Here is a 17500-nt window from a genome sequence, read left to right on the forward strand (position 1 = left end):
TTTATATTATTCATATATTATATATAACCACAACACGCAGGACCACAAGGTCCAAAGACATGCACCTGGGGATAGGTTGATTGGCAACATTAAATTGGCCCTAGTGTGTGAATGTGAGTGTGAATGTTGTCTGTCTATCTGTGTTGGCCCTGCGATGAGGTGGCGACTTGTCCAGGGTGTACCCCGCCTTCCGCCCGATTGTAGCTGAGATAGGCGCCAGCGGCCCCCGCGACCCCGAAAGGGAATAAGCGGTAGAAAATGGATGGATGGATGGATGGATATATATATATAATATATGTCATATATTATTTATTATTATTATTGTTTATTGTGAGCGAACTGTGGTGCTGAATTTCCCCCAGGGATCAATAAACTACTTTTTATTCTATTCTATTCTATATACCGTATTTCCTTGAATTGCCGCCGGGCATATAGTATGCGCCTGCCTTGAATTACTGCCGGGTCAAACTCGCTTCGCAAAATAATTAGCGCATGCTTAGTATTACCGCCGGGTCAAACTCGTGACGTCACGAGTGACACTTCCCCTGTCATCATTTTCAAAATGGAGGAGGCTGATTTCAATACCGGTAATTTGAAATCGCACAAAGGGAAGAAGATTAAGAGCTATTCAGTAGGGTTTAAGGTCCAAGCTATTTAATACCGGTATGCTTAAAAGAACAGTAAGCAGCTATGTTTCATTAATATACCTGTGGAGAGGTGGAGCCGACGGTCCAACAGACAGGCAGGGCATGCTGGAGCCCGGCCCAAGATGGCGGTAAGGGCGAGCAAGCGGAGAGGAGGAGCGGAAGAGCGACCTGGACTGAGGTTTCATTGAAAAATAAACAAAGTCAAACTGCTCAAGCCATGTCCTTCCTTGGTGGTCCTGGGAACCCGTAAGACGACAGCTTGAGACCGTCACAATACCGTAGCTGCGTGTGTCAAATATGAGTCATTAAATGACTCCCGCCTCCTGGTGGTAGAGGGCGCTAGTGATCCTTCTTGCGACTACTCGGCTGCAGAAGAAGTGACAATGAGTGACGTGATATGTGCTGGGACGAATATGACGCGGGGATGCACGACGGACCTTTTAGGATGTAACACTCTTATGCTGGCTATGTAAACAACCGGGCTGAAATAAAGCATGTTCCAGTCCTAAATACCCAGTGTATTATTTATACAATAACCCTTCCTGGTGGCAGCGGTGGGATAAAGAGATCACCCACAGAGCAGAACGGGAGGGGAAGTTGTCCGAGGGTAATTTTGTCGTCGCCCGCACTTGAAGAGCCGAGCTAACTGATAGCAACGGTCTGATAGCAGTTTTCTAAACTGGACTTTCAATCGAAGCAAGAGGTAATAAAAGAAGATCTCCATCAAGACAGAGAGACTTTTAAAACTGAAGAAAGATAAGGAAGACTTCTATAAACAAGTTATCGATGCTTTTGATCAGAAGGAGCTGACATGTACTTCATTTATAAGTAAAGGTAAGACCATAATAACGTTTTTTTTATTAAATGTGCTTTTCATGATGGTATCCTTACATCACACTCAAATTTTTACTGCATGCCTTTGGTAAGTGCCGGAGTGAGAAGAGGTTTTAAAATAATTAGTGCATGCTTACTTTTACCGCATGCCTTTGGTAAGCGCAGGAGTGAGAATAGGTTTTAAATTAATTAGCCCCCCGGCGGCAATTCAAGGAAATACGGTATACAATGTTGGCGCTAGGAATTTTCAACCCTCAAGTCAATAAAATGGGGTCCCACAGTAAATATCTGGAGTCCCACTTTTTTGTAAGCGTTTTGAAAACAAATAAATGTATCCATTATCCTGTTATATCTCACATTCTATATTGTGTTTTGGAAAAGGTTGTCATAAACGTTACTTAATTCATTAAAAAAATATACAAAAGAAAAAAAAAATCAAGCATATGAAAATGTATTCAGTTACAAACATTTATTCACTTCAATCAATCATCAATCAATGTTTACGTATAGCCCTAAATCACAAGTGTCTCAGAGGGCTGCACAAGGGCTGCACTGTTCAGATCCCAGATCGGGGCAAGAAAGAACTCAACCCAATGGGATAACAATGAGAAACCTTGGAAGGGACCGCAGATGTGGACACTCCCCCCAGGGCGACCAGTGCAATGGACGTCGAGTGGATCTAGCATAATATTGTGGGAGTCCAGTCCATAGTGGATCTAATATAGAAGTGTGAGAGTCCATTCCATAGTGGATCTAACAAAATAGTGAGAGAGTCCAGTCCATTGTGGATCTAACATAATAGTGAGAGTCCAGTCCATAGCGGATCTAACATAATAGTGAGAGTCCAGTCCATAGCGGAGACAAGTCAGCAGCGCAGAAGTCCCCAACTGATGCACAGATGAGTGGTCCACCCTGGGTCCCGACTTTGGACAGCGAGGGAATCATCTGTTGTCACCGAATCTGAGCAGAAAAGAAACGTCAGATTAACTGGTTTAAAAGGGGGGGTCTATTTAAAGGCTGGAGCATTCAAATGAGTTTTAAAATGGGACTTTAATGCTTCTACTGAGGTAGCATTTCTGTTACCGGGAGGGCATTCGAGAGCACTGGAGCCCCAATAAAGAATAAAATAATACGTTACAGTAATCAAGACGAGACGTAACGAACGCATGAAAAATGATCTCAGCATCGCTAGTGGACAAAATGGAACACATTTTAGCGATATTACGGAGATGAAAGAAGGCCGTTTTAGAAACACTCTCAATGTGTGACTCTAAGGAGAGAGTTGGGTCGAAGATAATACCCAGATTCTTTACAGAGTCGCCTTGTGTAATTGTTTGGTTGTCAAATGTTAAGATGGTGTTATTAAATAGGTGTCGGTGTCTAGCAGGACCGATAATCAGCATTTTCTTTTTTCTTAGCGTTGAGTTGCAAAAAGTTAGTGGACATCCATCGTTTAATTTCATTTAGAGACGCCTCCAGCTGGCTACAATCCTGCGTGTTGGTCAGCTTCAGGGCCATGTAGAGTTGGGTGTCATCAGCATAACAGTGAAAGCTAACAGCGTATTTGCGTATAATGTCCCCTAGCGGCTGCATGTAGATGCTTAAGAGTGCAGGGCCAAGAACCGAACCCTGGGGAACTCCACACGTTACCTTAACATAGTCCGATGTCACAATGTTATGGGAGACACACTGCATCCTGTCCGTAAGATAAGAGTTAAACCAAGACAAGGCTATGTCTGACATATCAATACGTGTTTTGATACGCTCTAATAAAATATTATGATGGACGGTATGGAAAGCAGCACTAAGATCAGGAAGCAGCAACAAAGATGACGCATCAGCATCCATCGTTAGCAATAGATAATTAGTCATTTTTGCGAGGGCTGTTTCCGTGGAGTGATTTGCCCTGAAACTGGATTGAAAGGGTTCACATAGATTGTTAGACGCTAAGTGTTCATTTAGCTCAGGGGTCACCAACGCGGTGCCCGCGGGCACCAGGTAGCCCGTAAGGACCAGATGAGTAGCCCGCTGGCCTGTTCTAAAAATAGCTCAAATAGCAGCACTTACCAGTGAGCTGCCTCTATTTTTAAAATTGTATTTATTTACTAGCAAGCTGGTCTCGCTTTGCTCTACATTTTTAATTCTAAGAGAGACAAAACTCAAATTGAATTTGAAAATCCAAGAAAATATTTATATTTTTTTCTTCACTTGTTTAAATAAATTCATTTATTTTTTTACTTTGCTTCTTATAACTTTCAGATAGACAATTTTAGAGAAAAAATACAAACTTACAAATTATTTTAGGATTTTTAAACACATACCTTTTTACCTTTTAAATTCCTTCCTCTTTTTTCCTGATAAATTTAATCAATGTTCAAGTATTTTTTTGGTTTTTATTGTAAAGTATAATAAACATATTTTAAATTAATTCTTCATTTTAGCTTCTGTTTCGACGAAGAACATTTGTGAAATATTTCTTCAAACTTATGATTAAAATTCAAAAAAAATATTCTGGCAAATCTAGAAGAAATAATATTTGTTTTTGTTAGAAATAAAGCTTGGTCCAATTGGTTATACATTCTTACAAAGTGCAGATTGGATTTTAACCTATTTAAAACATGTCATCAAAATTCAAAAATTAGTCTTAATCAGGAAAAATTACTAATGATGTTCCATAAATTCTTTTTAAATTTTTTTCAAAAAGATTCGAATTAGCTAGTTCATCCCTTCATTTTTTTCGGTTGAATTTTGAATTTTAAAGAGTCGAAATTGAAGATAAACTATGTTTCAAAATGTAATTTAATTTTTTTTCCCGTGTTTTCTCCTCTTTTAAACCAGCCAATTAAGTGTTTGTTTTTTTTTATCATTTATTCTCTACAAAAAACCTTCGGTAAAAGGAAAAAAAAAGTACGACGGAATGACAGACACAAATACCCATTTTTTTTATATATATAGATTGGACGGCGTGGCGCAGTGGGAGAGTGGCCGTGCGCAACCCGAGGGTCCCTGGTTCAAATCCCACCTAGTACCAACCTCGTCACGTCCGTTGTGTCCTGAGCAAGACACTTCACCCTTGCTCCTGATGGGTGCTGGTTGGCGCCTTGCATAGCAGCTCCCTCCATCAGTGTGTGAATGTGTGTGTGAATGGGTAAATGTGGAAGTAGTGTCAAAGCGCTTTGAGTACCTTGAAGGTAGAAAAGCGCTATACAAGTACAACCCATTTATTTATTTATTAAAGGTAAATTGAGCAAATTGGGTACTTCTGGCAATTTATTTAAGTGTGTATCAAACTGGTAGCCCTTCGCATTAATTAGTTCCCAAGATGTAGCTCTTGGTTTCAAAAAGGTTGGTGACCCCTGATTTAGCTGCTGTGCAACAATTTTTGAGGATTTTCGAAATAAATGGAAGGTGGGACACTGGCCGGTAGTTTACCATGGGGTCAGGATAGTGGTTAGGTCTTTTGAGCAGAGGATGAATAACCGCTTTATAACGGGGAACTGATGCACTGATGGTCCTAATGTTACAAACAGTTCCTTGATAAGTTTCCCAGAAAGTGGGTCAAGTAAACATGTTGTTTGTTTTATCCCATTTACACGCCGTAGGAGTTCCTCTAATGTTATTTCATCAAAAAGAGAGAGACTCTTTTGGAGGGCAATATTGGTCATATATACATTCATACCTGTGTTATTAATTATTTCATTCATGGATCTAAACTTTACCGCTGCTGGTATTTTTTTCTATATTTGTATTGAATAAGTTGTAGGTGTCTGCGATGAAGTGGCGACTTGTCCAGGGTATACCCCGCCTACCGCCCGAATGTAGCTGAGATAGGCTGCAGCGACCCCAAAAGGGACAAGCGGTAAAAATTGGATGGATGGATGGAAGTTGTAGGTGTATTTATTTCAGTATAAAAGTGTAAAAAGGTTTTTGCTTCGGTCATGAAATGATGATAATGGTGTGCCAGGGCATACATACATTATTTAGTTATCGCTTAAATCTCTAGAGTCTGAAGCAACTTCACATCTATTGCTCAAGTTTTTTTAATTTTTCTTTTATGTTGTTTTGTTTGTTTGTTTTCTCCCCTTTTTTGTTAAAGAAAACTATGTTGTTTTTTTACGGCAAACACACAAAATATGCAAAATCTTCCACAAAAACTATTTTTCAAAGTGGAATATTTGATGTGAAATAATGGGAGCCTTGGATAGGTCAATAATTCATAAAAACATTGACTTTGATTCAATATTATGTTTTGAGCAATGCAAGTTTTTAAAGAAAAAATAACAGCTTTGTTTTATTAGCAACATTGCCACTTTTTCTAAATTACATTTCAGCTGTAAGTTTTTTTATTTCACTTTTGTTATGTTTTTCCTTATTTGTATAGTATTTTTAGAATGTGCCGTGAACCTTTAAAACATTAGCTGTAGTCCATAAATGGCCTCCAGGCCACATTTTTGACACACCTGCTATAAATAATAAAAAATTAAATCTGATAGGTCTATGGATAAAAAGTTCATCATAACGCCCAGTCAGCATCTCTGCTTCAGTAAGCAATGACGGTGATGATGTCAGGGATGCGAGCAACACTAGCTAACTTGTCAGCCACTTCTCCAAGATACTCCTTTTGAACACTCCTCGTACATAAACACTTCAAAAGGCACATATTTGTTGACCTGCAAAGTATGTTTTTGGGGTGGAGGAGTCTGTTCGGGTGCTGGTTACCTTGAAGCTAACAGCTAGCCTGTCTCCTCCCTCAAACAATATCGATCGAGTGGGAGATAAAAATTAAATTTCCATGGACTCACAAAGACTAAAAAGTCATTTACTGGAGACATGGCACAGGATGAACTTAAAAAGGTTGACTTTACACTTACGTTATTATTTACCATCAAGTCTTTCTTTTGACAGCGCCTCGCGGTAAAGTTGTCACAGTCAAACTCAGGCAGTATTTTTCATTGATAAAACTTTCGGCGAATCAAAATTTACGACCAAATAAAAACACAATAAACGGGGATGGAAATTTGATCCGGCAAGTTTAAACAAAACAAAAAAAAGCAAACCGGGCAGTAAAAAAAACAAAAAACTATTTGCATCCAGGGATGCACGAGCTTCCGAAATGTTTTTATTTTTTTATTTCACTGCGTAAAGAAAAGTGTGTTAACGCCAACACTGTGTGTGTGTGTGTGTGTGTGTGTGTGTGTGTGTGTGTGTGTGTGTGTGTGTGTGTGTGTGTGTGTGCGTGTGCGTGTGCGTGTGTGTGTGTATATATATATATATATATATATATATACATATACACAGTGGGGCAAAAAAGTATTTAGTAAGCCACCGATTGTGCAAGTTCTACCACTTAATATGATGACATAGGTTTGTAATTTTCATCATAGGTACACTTCAACTGTGACAGACAGAATGTGAAAAAAAATCCAGGAATTCACATTGTAGGAATTTTAAAGAATTTATTTGTAAATTATGGTGGAAAATAGGTATTTGGTCAACCATTCAAAGCTCTCATTGATGGAAGGAGGTTTTGGCTCAAAATCTCACAATACATGGCCCCATTCATTCTTTCCTTAACACGGATCAATCGTCCTGTCCCCTTAGCAGAAAAACAGCCCCAAAGCATGATGTTTCCACCCCCATGCTTCACTGTAGATATGGTGTTCTTGGGATGCAACTCAGTATTCTTCTTCCTCCAACAAGTTTGTTGCGATCTGCTGCTCAGATCTTCACATGTTTGTTTTTTCATTCTCAGTCTGACCCGTTTATTTCCTGTTTTTGTCCATCACTATGGTTACACATCAGTTCACCTGCTGCTCACATCCCGCACACCTGCTACAGATAATCACCGTCACTTTATAAGCCGTCCTCTTTTGTTTGTTCAGCCTGGGTTCATAATTTGCTTTCACGCAACAAGTTACGCCTGCACTCTACATCGTATGTATATTCTCGCTAGCTTTTCACGCTCAGCCATTTGTTTATTCCAGCTCTCATGCTGCATTTTTTGTTTTTCTCTTTAATGTATCTATGTGCCAGTTTAGTTCTCATTTTTGTATATCTTAGCTTTTATGCTAGCGTCTTTGGTTTGCCTTTTTATTAGCACCAGTGTTTTGTTTCTTAGATCATTTTCGTTAAATAAATTGTTTATATTCTTACCTTTGCTGTGTTCACTTGACGCATCCTCGAGGGAATCGAACCCGGCATCACAATGTCGAACCGGCGTAACAGTATGAACCCAGCAAAAAATAATTCCCTCGCGTCGAACCAGAGGAAGGAACCCTTCGACTTAGGGTTGTGGTTGGAGCTCATGGCTTGGGAGCAGGAAAGACTCGACTGTGGGCCTGAAGTCTCCTCCGAAGCCGTTCGCGCTGCCCCGAAGAGGCGGGGGGTCCAGTGGAGAGGTCCCCCGCGCGGCAGTAATGTTCCAGCACCACTTATTCCTCCCCATGTACACAGCAACTGTCATTCCATTCAGGATTCACTTTCTACTACCGGTAATCCTGCTTGTTTTTTTTTTCAATCATTCCTTCGGCCGCCATGTCACCATCTCAGACTGTAGTGATGACATGTGGGGAACGCCCACCGGTGACGCAACACCGCCCCTTGTCGTCGATATCTTTGCTGAAGATTTTTATATTGTGGACAGTAAATCTACCTCTCAACAACTTTCTAACAATAACATTTATGATAAAATACAAAATTATCAGGACAATTTTTCTTTTTATCATTCTGGTAATTCACAATCATCTGCTTCTCCTACACCTCCTTTAAAACCTCATTCTCCGGCCAAGTCCAATGTGTTTCCTCCCTTTTCTAAAGGAAATTCTGGACAAATTAAAGGGGAGGAGTCGGCCCGCCTCCAAACCTCCCACCACCACCCTCCCTTAAGGTCAGTCCCTGACCATAGGGAACGGGTCTGGGATCCCCGTCTGGAGGGAGGGGCTACGGAGGTAGCACAGATACTACCCTCTAAACCACAGCCACCATGCAGACCACCTTTACCTGTTTTTCCCCAGGCCAAGTCTCAACGGCCTTGTAGACCTCCTCCACCTGTTTTTCCCCCGGCCAAGTCTCAACGGCCTCGTAGACCTCCTCCACCTGTTTTTCCCCCGGCCAAGTCTCAACGGCCTTGTAGACCTCCTCCAAAGGTGTTTAGTATTGCTAGGTCAATACCTCCAGCACGTTCTCCTCCACCGGTGTTCGGCATTTCTCCCAGTCTGGTTCTCACACCAGCACATGACTCTGACCTGGTTTTCACGCCAGAATTAGACTCTCGCCTGGTTTTCACACCAGAAAATGTTTCTAGCCTGGTTCTCACGCCAGTTTCAGACTCTAAACTGGTTCTCACGCCAGCACAAACTCCCGGGCTGGAGCCCACTCCAGCACCAGTTCGTAAGCTGGAGCCCACTCCGGTACCAGCACCACAACAGGTACAGGTACCGGTACCAGCTCCGCGCCGCCAAGCACCGGTACCAGCTCCACAACAGGTACAGGTACCGGTACCAGCTCCGCGCCGCCAAGCACCGGTACCAGCTCCGCGCCGCCAAGCACCGGTACCAGCTCCACGCCGCCAAGCAGCGGTACCAGCTCCACGCCGCCAAGCAGCGGTACCAGCTCCACGCCGCCAAGCACCGACACCAGCTCCATGTCGGCCACGGATGTGGCCGAGCCCGGGTCGTCCGCCTCGCCGGGCACCTCATCCTACGAGGCGGCCACTAATGTGGCCTTTTCGAGGTCGCCTGCCAAAACTTTTTCGGCAGCGGCGTTCCACCCGCCGCCGCCACATGATGTGTCCTCGGTGGATTCGGGGACATGCGATCTGGCGACCCTCCACCGTGGCCTCCCTCCGCCCTCCCTTCGTTTGTGAACTTTCTGGTTTTGGGGAGGGGGTTCCAGTTTTTGTTTGTGTTTTTTGAGACATCTGGTATCTGTCTTTTTGTTGGGGGGGAATACTGTTGCGATCTGCTGCTCAGATCTTCACATGTTTGTTTTTTCATTCTCAGTCTGACCCGTTTATTTCCTGTTTTTGTCCATCACTATCAGTTCACCTGCTGCTCACACCCCGCACACCTGCTACAGATAATCACTGTCACTTTATAAGCCGTCCTCTTTTGTTTGTTCAGCTTGGGTTCATAATTTGCTTTCACGCAACAAGTTACGCCTGCACTCTACATCGTATGTATATTCTCGCTAGCTTTTCACGCTCAGCCATTTGTTTATTCCAGCTCTCATGCTGTATGTTTTGTTTTTCTCTTTAATGTATCTATGTGCCAGTTTAGTTCTCATTTTTGTATATCCTAGCTTTTATGCTAGCGTCTTTGGTTTGCCTTTTTATTAGCACCAGTGTTTTGTTTCTTAGATCATTTTCGTTAAATAAATTGTTTATATTCTTACCTTTGCTGTGTTCACTTGACACATCCTCGAGGGAATCGAACCGGCGTAACAGAGTTGAGTTTATACCAAAATGGATACATGGATGATACATCAGAGGATTGGGAGAATGTCATGTGGTCAGATGAAACCAAAATATAACTATATATATAATGTATATGGGACGCCGTGGCGCAGTGGAAGAGTGGCCGTGCGCAACCTGAGGGATCCCTGGTTCAATCCCCACCTAGTACCAACTTCGTCACGTTCGTTGTGTCCTGAGCAAGACACTTCACCCTTGCTCCTGATGGGTGCTGGTTAGCGCCTTGCATGGCAGCTCCCTCCATCAGTGTGTGAATGGGGAAATGTGGAAGTAGTGTCAAAGCGCTTTGAGTACCTTGAAGGTAGAAAAGCGCTATACAAGTACAACCCATTTATTTATTTATTTTATTATAATGTATATATACAGTCATAGTCAAAAGTTTACACACACTTGTGAGGAACATAATGTCATGGCTGTCTTGAGTTTCCAATAATTTCTACAACTCTTACTATTTTTGTGATAGAGTGATTGGAGCACATTCTTGTTGGTCACAAAAACATTCATGAAGTTTGCTTCGTTTATGAATTTGTTATGGGTCTACTGAAAATGTGAGCAAATCTGCTGGGTCAAAAGTATACAGGGTATCCGCGGATCCTAAAAAGTCTTAAATTCATGTATCTAAAATTAAGGCCTTAAAAAGTATTACATTTATTAGAAATTCCTAAGATGGTCTTAAATTCAGTACTCAATGGTCTTAAATTGTCGGGCCAATTTTTTTTCTTTTTCGGGGCACATCTTTGAGTAAAAGTGAGTGATTTCAGTGTCGGTCGCGCGCATAGTCGGGTCGCTTGCAGACTCCTTCCTTTCTTCCTCGTGTCCCGCCTTTCAGTCAGCATGGGGAAATGCAAGTTTTGCGAGCGTTGGCTGGAGGGCAGCCGGTTTAAAAGCTGGCTTAAGCCTGTTGCCAATCCCAAGGAGGCCAGGTTCATACTTTGTAAGAGGGATTTCAAAGTTGGTACCATGGGAATTAGAGCGGTCGAATCGCACATGCAGTGCGGTAAGCATAAAATCGCGGCAGAGAGCCAAAAACAAACACCGGGCATCTCTCAGTTCTGCGTGGGTCCAGCGCCAACGCCCCCCCAGCTAGCAACAACTGCCGCTAGCAGCACTGACCTGACACTAACCTTCGGCGGGACAGCAACATTAAAATCCGAGGTGTTATGGATCTTGCACACTGTGGTGAAACATCAATCCTACACCTCAAATGACGGGATTGGCGATATTTTTCATGTGATGTTTCCTGATTCTCAGGTTGCTAATACATTTTCCTGTGGAAAGGATAAAACAGCATATATTACGGGACACGGATTAGCACCTCACATCCAAAACCTGCTCTTTGACCAAGTCAACGGGTCTCGGTATGTGTTAATGAAATGTCATTTATTTTTACCCTCACCTCGGTTATTATGTTTTTACTGGCATTGGTGTTGGTTTGTTTGTTTTAGATGTCAAAGTTTTTGGATCTCTCAAGATTTTTGATAAGCTGTTTGGCAGAGTGATGCTTATCAGTTTGTTTATTAATAAACATACAAAAAGTAAACTTGACTGATTGTCATTGAGGTTGTAATACAGTGGGATCCCCAACCATCGCTTATATTTATAGATTTTTAATTTTTTTTTTCGGTCTGAAATTTCATTCAAGGTGGCATTAAAAACGTCTTAAAAAGTCTTAAATTTGACTTGCTGAAACCTGCAGATACCCTGGTATACATACAGCTCTGTTAATATTTGCGTACACGTCCCTTGGCAAGTTTCACTGCAATAAGCCGCTTTTGGTAGCCATCCACAAGCTTCTGCTTGAATTTTTGACCGCTCCTCTTGACAAAATTAGTGCAGTTCAGCTAAATGTGTTGGTTTTCTGACATGGACTTGTTTCTTCAGCATTGTCCACACAGTTAAGTCAGGAATTTGGGAAAGCCATTTTAAAACCTTCACTCTAGCCTGATTTAGCCATTCCTTTACCACTTTTGACATGTGTTTGGGATCATTCTCCTGCCTGAACACCCAACTGCGCCCAAGACCCAACCTCCGGGCTGATGATTTTAGGTTGTCCTGAGGAATTTGGAGTAATCCTCCCTTTTCATTGTTCCATTTACTCTCTGTAAAGCACCAGTTCCATTGGCAGCAAAACAGGCCCAACGCATAATACTACCACCACCATGCTTGACGGTAGGTATAAGAAAATGGAAGAGTTTGGGAACAACAGCAACTCAGCCACCAAGTGGTAGGCCACGTAAACTGACAGAGAGGGGTCAGCGGATGCTGAAGCGCAAAGAGGTCGCTGACTTTCTCCACAGTCAGTTGCCACAGAGCTCCAAACTTCATGTGACCTTCCATTTAGCCCACGTTCTGTACTCAGAGAGCTTCATGGAATTGGTTTCCATGGCCGAATAGCTGCATCTAAGGATGCAGTAGTGTAAAGCACGCCGCCACTGGACTCTCACTCTCTGGAGTGATGGATCATTCTTTTCCGACTGGCAATCTGGTGTACGAGTCTGGGTTTGGAGGTTGCCAGGAGAACGGTACATTTCATACTGCATTGTGCCGAATGTGAAATTTAGTGGAGGAGGAATTATGGTGTGGGGTTGTGTTTCAGGAGTTGGGCTTGGCCCCTTAACTCCAGTGAAATGAACTTTGAATGCTCCAGGATACCAAAATAATTTGGACAATGGAGCGGGCCCCTTCCTCTTCCAACATGACTGTGCACCAGTGCACAAAGCAATGTCAATAAAGACATGGATGAGTCTGGTGTGGATGAACTTGACTGGCCTGCACAAAGTCCTGCCCTTCTGACCTGACCAGATAGAACACCTTCGGGATGAATTAGAACGGAGACTGAGAGCCAGGCCTTCTTGACCAACATCAGTGTGTGACCTCACCAATGCGCTTTTGGAAGAATGGTCAAAATATTCTTATAAACACACTCCGGAACCTTGTGGACAGCCCTCCCAGAAGAGTTGAACCTGTAATAGCTGCAAAAGGTAGACCCACATCATATTGAACCCTATGGGTTAGAAATGGGATGACACTCCAAGTTCATATGTGAGTCAAGCCAGGTGGCCAAATACTTTTGGCAATATCGTGTATATGTATACTGTGTGTGTGTATATATATATATATATATATATATATATATATATATATATATATATATATATATATATATATATATATATAATATGTATATATGTCTTGATTGGATTATCCAGAGAATAGTGCTCGATACCGTGGTAGAGCGCAATATGTATGTGTGGGAAAAATCACAAGACTACTTCATGTCTACAGAACTGTTTCATGAGGGGTTAACTCAATCATCAGGAGATTTTAATGGAAGCATTCACATACAATGGTTTATATGGCAAATCTTCAAAGAGAACGGCTTACTGATCACAATTGAAGCCAACAAGCAAACCGTCAACTTCCTCGACGTCACTTTCAACCTGAGAAAAAACAGCTACCAACCATTAACGAAACCCAACACAACACTCCAATACCTGCACCATGACAGCAACCACCCACCCACCACCACGAAAAGAATACCTACCGGAATTAATAAAAGGCTATCGATGCTGTCATCTAGCAAAGCTAAATTCGACCAAGCAACTCCCCCGTACCAGAAAGCACTTGATGAAAGCGGATACAACTTCACCCTCACCTATGAACCCACGCCAGGAAACCAACCAAAAAAGAGCAGAAAACGAAACAACATCATCTGGTACAACCCCCCATTCAGCAAAAACGTCTCAACCAATATCGGCCACAAGTTCCTCACTCTGATCGACAAACACTTCCCCAAAGGCAACACCCTAAGAAAAATATTCAACAAGAACAACATTAAATTGAGCTACAGCTGTATGAATAACATACAACAAATCATTCCAAACCACAACAAAGCAATTGGAAAAGGACTGCCTACCCCCAGACTAAACGACACTGAAACCAATAAGGAATGTAACTGTCGCAAGAAACCTGATTGCCCTCTCAACAGGGGGTGCTTACAAACATCAGTCGTTTACCAAGCAAAGGTAACACGCAAGGACATTAGCACATCCGACACGTACATAGGATTAACCAACGGGGCGTTCAAACCTAGATGGAATAATCACAAGGCCTCCTTTAGAAACCAGACCTTGCGGAATTCTACAGAACTCAGCAAGCACATTTGGAACCTCAAAGACCATAATGTTGAATATTCAATAACATGGCAAATTCTTGCATCCAGCACACCTTACAACAGTGGTAATAAAAGATGCATTCTATGCTTAAAAGAGAAACTGTTTATTATATATCATCCAGACCTGTCATCTCTCAACAAACGCAGTGAAATCATTTGAACATGCCGACACAGACGGAAACACCTCCTAGGTAACACATGAGCCAATCACCACGCCCCTACGCCTGCCTGTACCCACCCACTCTGTGCCCTATATAAACAATTGTATGTGAATACTTCCATTAAAATCTCCTGATGATTGAGGGAACCCCTCATGAAACAGTTCTGTAGAGATGAAGAAGTCTTGTGATTTTTCCCACACACATATATATATATATATACATACATATATATATATATATATATATATATATATATATATATATATATATATATATATATATATATATATATATATATATATAAATAATACACGCACACACATATATTAACAGCAGTGACGTGCTGTCAAGTGAGGTAGTGCCCCACCTGCCACCAGGTGGCTTAACCATGAGATGTTCCAAAACAAAGTAATAAAATAAAACAAGTTTTAATATTTTTCTTTTGGTTTATGCTTTCTGTGTGATTTTGGTGTGGTTCCTGTGTATTTTGATCATTTTCATGGTCAAAATCGCTGAAATTTCACGTTTCCTGATCAAAACAATGCAGCGGATGAGAAGTGAGGCAGACACAGGCGGTGCATCCACAGCTACACACAGTGTGTATTGGCCGTGCGTGCGAGGGGGCACATGCTTGTTGCCGTGTGGAAAAGGCAGGTCTTGAGGCAGCAAGTACCTCTGCCTCAAGGTAGTAGGCGATATATTGTCAACTTGCAGTTCAATGCCTCAGCAGTACTCTGACTCGCCACACTGGGAGAAGTGGTGGCGCTCAAGCTAGCAGACACAGGTCTCTCCAGCGGAAGCCAGCAATTTTTTCTTTTTCTTTTTTTTGAACTGTATTTATAACAAACATGGCATTTTTATTAGAGTAAGCCAGCGTTTGTGGGTGTTTTTTGTCAGATGCAAAAATATTGTTTAATTTCTTGGAATGAAATTGAATTGAATTAAATGAATGTTTCTGCCAATATGGAGGATTATATACATTATCCAAGATGAAATACTTCTCTAAGCTGGACTTCAAGACAAAATGAATGCTGTCATACAAAGTACGTTTTCATGGAGGATAGCTATTGCTGTTTCAGACACAAATACAGAAAGGTAAGATACACGCACAATACTTGATTTATTTTGTTAAAAGCAAATGGGACCAAAAAGTATTAATAACAACTTTATCAAATAGTTTTTGGACCCATTTATTATATCATAATATCATTATAACGTTTTTATGAAAGAGAATACCTCCCTTTCCCCCCCTGTAACTCTAATGTGCAACCTAAATCAACAATGACTAGAGCTGCACATATGAATTTAAGTTAAAAAAAAAAAAAGTATATATGTCTCACCTGGTGTTTAGTTCACCGCACGTCACTGATTAACACACACACATATAATAACGATTCTGTTCTTTATTGATTCTATTTTGTAACAAAAGCGGAAAAAGAGTGAATTAGCATTAATTAAGCAGAGATTTTAGGTAATGTGACCTTACAAAGCCATTGGTAACGTCTTTAAAGGCACACGCGTAGCATAGAAAAAATAACTACCTTTTTTGAAAATAATTATAAGAAATAAATATTTTTCTGTAGAATTTAACGAAATAGAATGTGGAAATTACATAACAATGTAACATTTAATAACGTGATAACTCTTCTTTTTATATCATTTTGATGGTTATGGCTTACAATTTGTTAAAACCTTGGTTCGAAAATGTAAGGTTTTAAAAAACTTGAAGCCACGATCATCAAAAATAAAACAAATAAAATCTTGACATACGACGTCACTTTGCACTAATGAGTTAATATCACAGATTAGTTTCACATTTGAACTTGAATTGCTGACTTGAATCAACTTTTACACCATATTGTCATTTTTGGATTTTCAGTGAAAATGTAGGAGAAGAAAACCTGCACAGTTGAACATTTACCTACTGAAAATCAGGAGCACTGTGGTAAATGGTGCAAGCTTTTGCCCACAAACTTGGTCGCTGCTGGGTGACACTCTTCTCGCTGCGGACATGAACTGGAACGACAACTGATCGCCAGAAAGCCAGTCATCTAAACGAGAAGACGTTCATTTTAAATAATAGCGCTAACATGATAGCTGTGTTGGTTAGTACCTGTTGTATTTAAATCAGGTGCCTGCTGCGTAGCGTTTCGGTCGCCGTGGGCACCATGTCGCTGTCTGACGTCACTACGAATGTTGCCTCATACCCGCGTGCAGAAACCGTTAAGAGAATTGTTGGCAAGGGATTACAAGGATTTTACACAATGGGAACCAGTTCTGGATAAGAACCAGTTTTAGATTCCTTACCTCAAGACTTGTTTAGAAAAAGTTTCACAATAATTGTTATAGCAAAAAATACATTGTGAGAATCGGTGACAATCGATTCTGAATCGAATTGTCACCCTAGGAATCATAATCGCTTAAAGAAAAAAAATTGCAAGCTCAGTTTTAAAATTTTACCTTAAAAAAATCAGAACTGTTTGTTTCGATCGTATTTTCATTTACAGTACACCGTAAAAACGGGTGTTTTTTTCATTTGTCTGCTGTTAATAAAAATGCTTTGTACATTTTACCTGGCAACTGAGCTGTCTGTTTTTTTCTGTAAAACCTACATGTTTTTATTTTTTTTACAGTGTAGGTACAAAAAAAATAAATACTTGTGTGCTTCATGAGGCAATTTATATTTCAGTTTTCTGTTTAACTGTATTCACATGTTATGTTACAGTCTTATTCCGAAATGGAATAAATTCATTTTTGTCCTCAAAATTTGACACACAATGTCAAAGTGAAAGCATTTTTTTAGAATGTTATGCAAATGTATTGGGGAAAAAAAAGGAAAACCACATGTACATAAATATTCACAGTATACTTTATTCATCATCATCATCATCAGCTGTTGTCAGTCCACAGCTGGACGAAAGCCTCAGCATGTTTCTGCCATTTGGCGTACTTTTCATGCTGGTTATTAGCTTTCACCTTCCACGCTGGCTAGGTGCGGTTTGGAAGGGGTATTTTATATCAGAGATCCTTCTCCTAGACTAATTGCCTTACTGGGCTGTTGAACTTAGTCTGTCCTGTTTGTTGTCCGCGCCCCATTTACCCAGGGACCCGCTCAGCTTTATGGCGCTGACCACCCGCCAGTCATAAGAGAAGGTGCAAACGGTTCTTTGTGTGCATTTTATAGACGTTAGTTGGGACTCACTAACCCCACACA

The 17500-nt window shown here is 41.1% G+C and overlaps 1 protein-coding gene across 1 annotated transcript in view; it reads left to right on the forward strand.

Moving 5' to 3' along the window:
* The window catches only part of mapk13 (mitogen-activated protein kinase 13), a 60086-nt gene that overhangs the window by 6879 nt on the left and 35707 nt on the right, over positions 1 to 17500 (forward strand). The window lies entirely within an intron of this gene.

The sequence above is a fragment of the Nerophis ophidion genome, linkage group LG27 (genome assembly GCF_033978795.1).
Source record: "Nerophis ophidion isolate RoL-2023_Sa linkage group LG27, RoL_Noph_v1.0, whole genome shotgun sequence".
Taxonomy (NCBI): Eukaryota; Metazoa; Chordata; class Actinopteri; order Syngnathiformes; family Syngnathidae; genus Nerophis; species Nerophis ophidion.